Here is a 9,659-nt window from a genome sequence, read left to right on the forward strand (position 1 = left end):
CTGAGACTCCAAGACAGCCGAGAGCAATCTTGCCATCCATTCAGTGCAAAGAAGGAGAGGGGGGTTGTGTTTATTTTTGGAGCAGTAAGTTACTTTCAAAGAGCCTTTCTGTCAGACTTGGCCCAGTATAAGCTGCCAAGTCGGCTCCTCCAGCTCTGTAGGCATCGTTTGCGGGGCTGTGTGTGATGAAGTGGTGTCAGCGCTTCCATTACAGCACCTTTTCCTTGCTCCAACTCCGTTATAAATGGGACATAAAAATCCAGTTCTGGCAGAAACAGTCAAGAACCAACATGGAAAACAGTCACCACCTTAACCTGCTAACATTCATCTGGCTGGGGGGAGAAAGTGGGGCTTTAAAATATACTTTATCCCTCCCACACCTAAATCCTGAATTTCAAAATGCAGCTGTATCCCACTCAGATTACTTGTGGAGAATTCTTTTCTCTTTGTTTGGGGTTATTTTTTAAACGTATCCGTGGTAAATGGAGAAGTGATCTCCCCTCCTCCGCCTCTTGCACGAGCCAAACGTGTCATTAGAAGTTGCCATCGTCAAGCCTACTAACAAAGGCCACAGTTAATAGTCATTTTAATTGGGCACAAATCCATGCGTGTGTTGAATGGGCGAGATGGATGTCCTTCTCACCACCCTCAGCCACACACAGCCACCCATGGTGCTGGGCCAGGGAACTCATTTAGCTGACAGCTAACGAAGAGCTTCCAGCCTGGCTGAACCCACCCGTCAGCGCTGTGGTGTTGGGCAGTGGTGATTCCTGGGGTTGAAGGAAAGCAGGACTGCTCTTGGCACCAGTGCTTGTGCCTGTGGGAGATGGTTTCTGAGAACTGGCTTCTGTATCAGCTGCTGCTCAAAGAGAAAGTGGCCCCTTCTCTGGTGCTTGCTATGGAGCAGTCATGCTGTCAGCCGGATGGAGATTCAAACTCCATCGTTTTCTTTTTTCCTCTGCTTTTTGGCTGAATCAGTTCCCGGAGCACAAGGGCCAGCAGACAGAGAGTGGGAATAGGGGACTGGGACAGGGGAGTGCGAGATGCCTCCTGCCAGCAGCACCAAGGACCTGGGTTTGTGCAGATTGACCCCAAAACAGCCCTGTGGTGCCACAGCGCTCGGCTTGGCCGGTTCCTCTCTCCTAAGCCAGCACACAGGGAATGCACTGAGGAATCCACAGCGGAAGAGAAAGAGTCTGTACCTTGCTCTGCACTGCCTTAATGCTGGAGTATATGGCCATCTAAGGGGGCAGGTAGGTGCAGAGGAACTACAGGAAAAGGAACTATAGGAGGGAGCCTACCAACTCTTTCACTCTTACAAAGAACTTACCCACTTCTGGTCTCAATATTTATAGATTTTCTAACTCCAGCATGAATTTCTGTGTTACCTCAGAAAAGGCAAAGTCTGGAAACTACTAAAGGCTGCAGCCACCAGGAGCTTGTTCTGGTGTGACAACATCTGCAACTCCGGACTTGCTGAGGATGCTTAGAAGATGCAGAAGACAGAGATTTTGTGGCGTCAGGCGAGACAGCAGCTCGCTGAGCCCAGCCCAGCCCTGCTCTCCTGCTTTCCTATGGGAACGCTGTGCTGCACGATCTGGCAGTGCCTCCTACAACACTTACGGAATCCAACCGCTCTTGAAAGACATGGAGAAGAACCAGAGAGAAGCTTCCCCCACTCAACCCTCCGAACACTGTGGCTCGGGGTAGGGATGCTGCGAGCGTGGCCATCTGCCATCCCGCTCGGTGGCAGCTGCCCAGCCATTAGCCTGCTAATTAGTGTGCATCTCGTCACATCCACTCTCCGTTTGCCATGGGTGTGATGGGACACATGGAAGGGGATTGTTTCTTGCAGTAGAGTCTAGTAGCACAGGACACAGATTTGCAGGAAACGAGGCTTTACTTCCTGCTCGTGGAGAATCATGTCCCAGTTGTCTGTTTTAAGCTGGAGGAATATGCTAGAGGATGCATATTCCTTTGCAAGACACACATCGTGCCCATCTAGCACTCCCAAGAACTGTTATTTGAGCTGATATCTTCCATCACAAAGGCATTAGAAGATGGGGAGGCCCCTCAGCAGGCTGAGTCAAACATTAGCATCCCACCTTATCCCTGCATCCTGCTGGTGGTGAATCCCAGCACCACGGCTTCTCCTCTCCCACCGAGGAACTGTGCCATCAAGTGCAGTGCAGCAGGTCATCTGCAAAGCTCTGCCATGACTTACACGTGGCTAAAATTTGAGCTGCAGTGGGAAGAATGACACATTGCCCTGGGAAGACAGAAAACCTTTCATGGAGAAATGAACATAAATACCAAAGGTAGGCGAGAGATTAAAGCAGTGCTCAGGACACTGGGTGTCAGACGGGCTCTGACTTCACCTCTAATGCTGTGGTTTGGCTCAGCGCTGGAATTTCTTCCTATTAAATGTGTACCTAATGAGACCATTGACCTGCTGGGAGAGTTGCATCAGTTGTCATCCCTGCTGTTCCAGCTTCTGTTAAGCTACCATTAAAGAGAAAGGCAGTCACTCCACATAGTGCTAGCCTATGATGAGAAGATGAGTGGTGTCTCCTGACCATCTCATCTGGGTGTGTAAATGCAGGTCTTGCATCTTTGGAAACTGGGACTGAAGGGGTTGTACTGACCTCTCTCGAGAGGGGTTTGCCAGGAACATGGTTAACATGTTCCAATGTTCACATTAATATTAGTGCTGGCCCAATCTCCTGCTTCTAAGTGGGCCTGGGACTGCTTTAGCCCCAAGACCCTTGTCTGCTGCTGGCTGAGGGAGATTTGCACTCACAGATCCACATCTCAGTCCTGTTGTCACTGTGAAATGCTGAGGTCTCCTGTGTGCCTCATGGGAATAACTATGAAATATAGAGAGATTAAATCAGTCCTGAAAGAGCCATTACTCTGCCAGCAATTTTGTGACCAAAGCTGGGAGATGGATATGGTTCTCCGAGGCTGAGAAACAAAACAAACCCTATGGTTTTCCACATCTGTTTATAAGACTGAAGCATAAGTCATGGCTTTAAGGGGATGCATCATAGGCTTTCTTCTTTAAACACAGAAATTCTAACAGTGAATGGAACTATTTCAGCACTCAGGCATAAGCTGACTCCAAAGGCTGTTGCAATTCCAAGTTGTTACAATTCTGAGTTAAACAGTCATTTTGATTGCATAATTTCCTGGAGCTTAAGAATATCCCAACAGAGAAGAAACACGGAAAGAAATAATGGAAAATGTTCTGTGTTCTTGATGAAATTGACGCCAGCAGACTTCAGACCTTCCTGTTCTGAGCTGAAGGTAAAGCCCTTGCAAAAGAGAAGGAATAATGTCTGGTGAAGCTGAAGCTTTCTATCTCACAGCAACCACAACGATGCAGAACATCTAGTATGCATATATATATGTACATATTAGATGGATATATATATATATGAGAGTTCAGACCTGAAATCCAGCCAGAACCAACACACTGTGCAGAAAGGGAACATGTTTGCGAGGTACAGCTTTGTCAATAGCAGCAAATTGGAAACTAAATCTCACTTATAAGTTAAGACATTCCTATTACAAAGAAAAGAACGAAAATTTAAAAAGAAGAAGGAAGAAGGAAAAGAATGAGGAGGAGGAGAATAAGAATGAGGAGAAGGAGGAAGGAGGAGAAAAAGAAGAAGGAAGGAAGAGGAGGAAGAGGAGGAAGAGAAGGAGAAGTAGCAAGAGGAGGAAGAGGAGGAGGAGAAGCAGAAAGACAAGGAGAAGGAAAGAGGAAAAGGAAATAATAAAAGAATAAAAAGGAAAATGAAAAGGAAAAATGAAAAAGAAAATAAAGGGAAAACAAAAGGTTGTAGGGGGTGAACTGAACGGGCTGCTGATCTGCCTTACTTGTTCAGCGCGTTAACAGCCAGGAGGATGAAATTTTACATCGTGTTACATCTGATAGTCAAACGCGCGGGATGAAACGAAGCACAAAACACGAGAGAAAACGCAACTGAGCTCCCTCGATCCGCTCCTGGTCCCGGCGGACAGCGGGGCCCATCGGACCACCCGGCGGGAGCCGGGGAGCCCCCGGCCCCAACCGCGAACCGCCCCCCAACCGACCCCGCACCGCCCTTGTCGTGCCAGCGGCGCTGCCCCGCGCACAGCCGGGTCCCGGCCCCGGCCTGCACCGCGGGTCCCTCCGGTGCATCCCGGGGGATGAACCCGCCTCTGCTGCCACCTGGTGTCGGGCGGGGAGCGGGGCTGGAGGATCCCGCGGGGAAGCGCCGGGCGCTCGGGTTCCCTGGAGCAGGAGGCGTGGGGCCGGGTGTGGCACCCCCGGGGGCTGACCTGGGTTCAGCCATCAGCATCAGCATCATCAACACCTTCCACGAGAGCAGGTTGCTCCAAGCCCCTGTGTCCAACCTGGCCTTGAACACCGCCACGGATGGGGCAGTCACAGCTCTGGAGTTCAGTTTCCATGATGTTAGACGTGTGGATGGTGGGTATTTTGCCTCAGGCATACAGGAGAGTGAAACAAACTGAGCAGTAAGAAGCAATATTACTGAGAGTGAGAAATAAGGGGGTTCCTGAACAGCTTGAACAAGACATGGTGTGCGATGCTGAAAAACCTGAGCAAGGCCTGGGCCAGCAGCTCTGAACAAGGAAACTGCCCCCAGTTCCTTGAATCCTTGTGCTCCCTCTTTCTCTCTCTCTTCTCTCTCTCCAAATAAATTCTAAGTCCTTGTTCTGTTTTGTTCTAACTCATTTAGGTCAAAAGGGCAACAACCCTTTGATCTGAGCTGAACCTTCTCATTGTTAAATAGGAAATCCAGACACGAGCGTGGCTGTGCCTTGCACAGCTTTCAGCATTCTGTAAACTTGCTGAAATGATCAGGGAAAGGTTCCCACCTGCAGACCTTGCAGGGATGTGACAAACATGTTTCTTGTGCCCAGCTTCTCCAAAAGCCTAAGCTGTTGCATTGAAGTGGGTATGTCATCTCTTCTTGAAGCAAACAAAAGCACGCTTTGCATGGAAGCTTGTTTTACTGTTAGATTTATAGAGCATTCCTATATGTATATAAACCCGAGTCACTGCAGTTAAATAGCCTGTGAAATTCTTGCAAACAGTTGAGGAAACATGTAAGGAACACACCGGTGAGCACAGCTTTTCCCCTGACATGTCTTCTGCCTGGAGCAAGCAGTGGTTGCCCAGCGGCTGGTGCAGACAGAGCTCCCTTCTCCTTCAAAAACCATCTTTAGCCCCTACCCACCCTTGGGAGACCTGTTGCTATTACCCAGATTTATGAGGATCAGGCAATGTGAGATGCTAGAAATAGGAAATTTTAAGTTTATATAGATACGCAGCACTAATCATTTGCATTAATCTCCATTATTTGCTGTGGCTTTACAAAACAAAAAGTCATTTTAAACTTCCCCCCTGCAACAAGATTATTTATTGTCCTAACAAGAGATAGGACAAGAGGAAATGGGCTCAAGCTGCGCCAGGAAAGGTTTAGATTGGATATTAGGGACAATTCCTTCCCCAAAGGCTGCTCAGGCATTGGAACAGGCTGCCCAGAGCAGTGCTGGAGTGACTCCCTGGAAGCATTCAAAAACCATGTAGATAAGGCCATCAGTGACATGGTTTGGTGGTGGCCTTGGCAGTGCTGGGGTGACAGTTGGACTTGATGATCTTAAAGGTCTTTTCCAACCTGCTTGATTCTCTGATTCTATGGTTATCCTTGTCAATGGAAATCAAGAGGCATGCAAATCACAGAATGATGCAAATGATTCATGAGTGCCTGTCGCCTCACTCAAAAAGCCAAACCCCCTCTACCCTGGCATAATGTTACCGTTTGCTGCAAGGGATGGGTAACGTGACAGTTTTAAGGGGTGAGGTGCTCCTGGCTGGCAGCAGATGATCCTGTGCTGTGCCAAGGCACCACGTTTGCGCTGTGAGCAGCTGACTCAGGAAGGCCATCCCAGGAGCAGCAGGAGGCCACCTCGTTGAATCTCATCCCGAGTTTGCTCTGTGTAGAAATGGCTCCTATAAATAGGGTAAATGCCTGCAGGAGGTAGCAAAGCCAGTGAGCTCATCACACCAGTTTGAGAAATAACTGAGCCTGACCTGAATGGCTGCATTACTCCATGTACCAGTCTGCACCAGCAGTTTTAACTGGCTATTGATACTTCTATGAGGACTTTGCTATTTCCCACTTCTTTTTTGTTTTCATTTAACCTGATTTGTAACAAATAGTCCCAGTTTTATGAAATGGAAGGTGTGGAGGTAAGGAACAGTTTAAAAAGCTCTATTTTCCAAATGTCTAAAATCTCTCCAGCTTGCCAGAACGTGGCCACGGATGTAAATGTACTGTTCTTCAATAAAAAGGAGGAGTTGAGAACAACAACTCGGGGGCAGCAGCAGAGCTGGCTGAAACACAAGCTTTCCACTTCCAAAAGGAGCCAGTGACAGTAATTGAATCAGGCTGACAGGAGAAATGCTTGATTTTTTGTGTAAATTAGTAAGCAAGATGAGGATGCTCAGGGCAGGTTGTGGCAGCAGCCCTCTGCCTCCAGGATGCAGCTCAACCCTCTGCTCTGTCTCTGCTGCAACCTGCAAGGAAACAAGGAGGTTTGGGAATGAGATGTAATCCTGCAGATCCCAGCAGGGCTTCTACCCCCGCTCATCTGAACCCCATCCAAACCCCCTCAAAGCCTTTGCTGCGCCGCTCCATGACCATAGCTAGTTGCCCTCTGGGTGAATCCGTATGTATAGGAAGTATTTGCCATGCATTGAACAGATGGGTAAGCTGAGATGGGGGATGAAGCATCGTTTGGGGCAGAGGTGGAAAGGGAGGTTTGTCTTCCCACTCCTCCATCGTGACCATCCGCTCCATCTGTTAACACTTCAGCACACGATGCCAACCTCCAGCGTGGTTCCCATTAGTCTGCAAAGCGCTGCATGTTGATGTTTTGGTTTGATACTTGGAGAGATCCATGGGGATATTTAATTAGGCAAAATTAATTCCTTTGAGAACGACCTTCAGAAAGCGCTTCTGTTGTTCTGACACTTCTAAGAATTGGCATTAACCATTTCTTCATGTATTTTGAAAAGGACAATCCAACCACAGCGTTCCCCGGGTCAAATCATAGCTGTGACTCGCTTGCCAGCATCACTATCAGATGATGGAGTGCCAGACCTTCCACCAGAAGTCACTTCCTTGCTGTTGTCACACTGAAGTGTTCCCCTTCTGCCTGAGCTGCCAGAGTCCTCTGGCCTCTTTGTGTTCTGTCCCTTTTTTGCCACCTTCACAGTGATTGTGGGGTCTGGTGATGGCAAACCAGGCATGGTAGGAAGGAGGAGCATCAGGAGTTGGCCTTGCTGGCCAGCCCTGCAGAGTGCCATCCCTTACCGCCACACCATGGGGAGGCAAAACGGGTGGAATGGCTGCTCCTCTTCATGCCTGCCTCCTCCTCCAGTCACACAGGGATACTGTTATTTCTTGGGGGACCATCTGCTGCTAATTCTGCAAACCTCCTACAGGCATGGGCAGAGAAGAGCAAAGTCTTAATATGATTAAATTCGGGAGCCCCAGAGGTCTGAGTCTGTGGTTGTACCTGGGTTGGAGCGGGGTGGGAAGTGGCACAGGCTGCAAGTACTGTGCAAAACACACACTTCAACCCCTGAACAGTCCCTGTCAGCCTCTTCCCTTTCACACTGCAGCCGACAGGCTCTGCCTTCTCAAGCCCAGTTACATTGTGGAGGAGACCTTTGGGGTCAGTGGTTGGCAGAAGGGCCATGTGGAGCTGTGCATCCTCCTGCCATAGACCACTGCTTTCATGTTCTGTCCCAGCTCCCCGTCCTCTTCTCCCTCTGAGGTTGCATGGGGGGCTCCACGCAGGTTTCTCCTGCTTTTTGCTGCCTGCATTGTCATAGAATCATAGAATCAACCAGGTTGGAAAAGACCTTTAAGATCATCAAATGCAACCGTTATCCCTCTGTGCAAAATCAAAGTCTCCTTTTTCTCTGAGCACTTACACTGGGACAGAACATTTCAGGGCTCCATTGCATGAGTTGAAGGGTTGAAGCAGCACTAAAAGGTGCAGTGCTTGGCCCTCTTCTGGCACCGCCTGAGCAATGCAAGCGGTGACAAAGGCTGGCACGGCGTGATGCCCGCTGTACTCAGCCTCCTCACTGCCTTTAAATTGTGTCCTTAAGAAAATCCGCTGGTATCACGCCATAAAGGAAGAAGAAATCTATACTTAAACACTTAATTAGGGGATGTCTGCAGAGCGCCGTGCAAATGGGATGGTGGCGGAGTATGCGATGCGTTTGGTATTTAAATATAGCTGTATACACATCCTCAGCCTCCTGAACTGCTGAGAGCCTCCTAGCAGGTGATCACAAGCCTTTCTATAATTGAAACGAACTTAATCCTGACAAAAAAATGTAGCAGCAGCTGCTGTGAAAGCTGTGGCTGCTCTCCAAGTATTTCTTACATTACCCTGGTCTGTATATTAAAGCGAGACTCATCGCTGTGGTGCAGAATCCTGCCACAGAGTGTCTCTTACAAGCGAGCGGCTGTGTTTTAGGTTTGAGGGCTTTGTTGTATTTTTCATAAGAACACTTTTCTCTTGTGTGGTGATTGCCACGCAAGGAGCTGAGCTGCTCAGATATTAATTACTTAGGGCCTGCAACAATACTCTGAAGTAAAAGGTAAATAGGGATATTCTCTCTCATACGCACTATAGTGGTACATGCGGGCAGTTGCCTCTCTGTGGGCTGAAGAAGCGGAGCTGTGCTAGGAGGTAAAAGGGGATGAGCTGCAGGCTCAGAGGATGGATGCAGGATGTTGAGAGGAGACAGCAGCCAGCTAGATATGAGAAATGACTGTAGCTGCCCTCCTAATTTAACCTTCATGCCACAAATCTCTGCCTGAATCCCAATGCGCTGTGGAGAAGTGGGACAAGGAGCAGCTCCTCCTGTAATTCCTCATTTTTCACCTTGGCTCCACTGAGTTCTTCCTCCCTCTGCCCTCTCCCCGCCCCTGGATCTGCCTGGGCTTTGCAAAGTGGGACCTGGCATGTATGCAGCACCACCAAAACACAACCATCGAGCAACTTTTGTGGCAAGGAGGAATGTCTTCACCTCAAAGCCTAGCAAAGCCAACAGCAAAACCCCAGGGAAGCAGGGCTCAGTGAGTGCATGAGATGGATTGTGCAGAGCAGGCACTGAGTTCCCAGTCCCTCAAAGCCATCACAGTGAAAATCCTATAAGCAGGAGTACAGCCACCAAAGGGAAGGCTCCTCATGTGGGAAACCACTTGACCTGGAGCAATTTGCCCCTGGTTGCAAGGGTTTACCTCGCCCTTGGTCTGCATTGCTGCTCACGCTCCCAACCCGTTGGGCTGTATCTGGTTTATGGCTTTGATTCCCATCATGGAAAACATGAACTCAATCTCATTCACACAGTTCCTTTGCCCAGAGCTAACCAAGGCGCATGCACCCGTTTCGGAAGTGGCATCCAAGGCTGTTTAAAGGGCAGAACAGAAGATGGTGCTGCCGAGCCAACATATTTTAACAAGAAAACTTCCTGGAGCTGCTGCGTTTTTTGACAGCTCCGGTTCCAAAATAATCTTTGTTTAAACCAAAGAGTTGCCAAGGAGATAAGTTTAAGAAGC

The 9,659-nt window shown here is 48.9% G+C and overlaps 1 long non-coding RNA gene across 1 annotated transcript; it reads right to left on the reverse strand.

Moving 5' to 3' along the window:
• Positions 1–2,986: 2,986 nt before the first annotated feature.
• On the reverse strand, positions 2,987–4,160 carry LOC115612446. The gene is made up of 2 exons (XR_003993023.1): positions 3,883–4,160; positions 2,987–3,314 (listed from the first exon to the last, which is right to left on the reverse strand). It is a non-coding gene; the product is annotated as an uncharacterized LOC115612446 (long non-coding RNA).
• Between the last annotated feature and the right edge of the window lie 5,499 nt (positions 4,161–9,659).

Source organism: Strigops habroptila, chromosome 9, assembly GCF_004027225.2.
Source record: "Strigops habroptila isolate Jane chromosome 9, bStrHab1.2.pri, whole genome shotgun sequence".
In the NCBI taxonomy this organism is placed as follows: Eukaryota; Metazoa; Chordata; class Aves; order Psittaciformes; family Psittacidae; genus Strigops; species Strigops habroptila.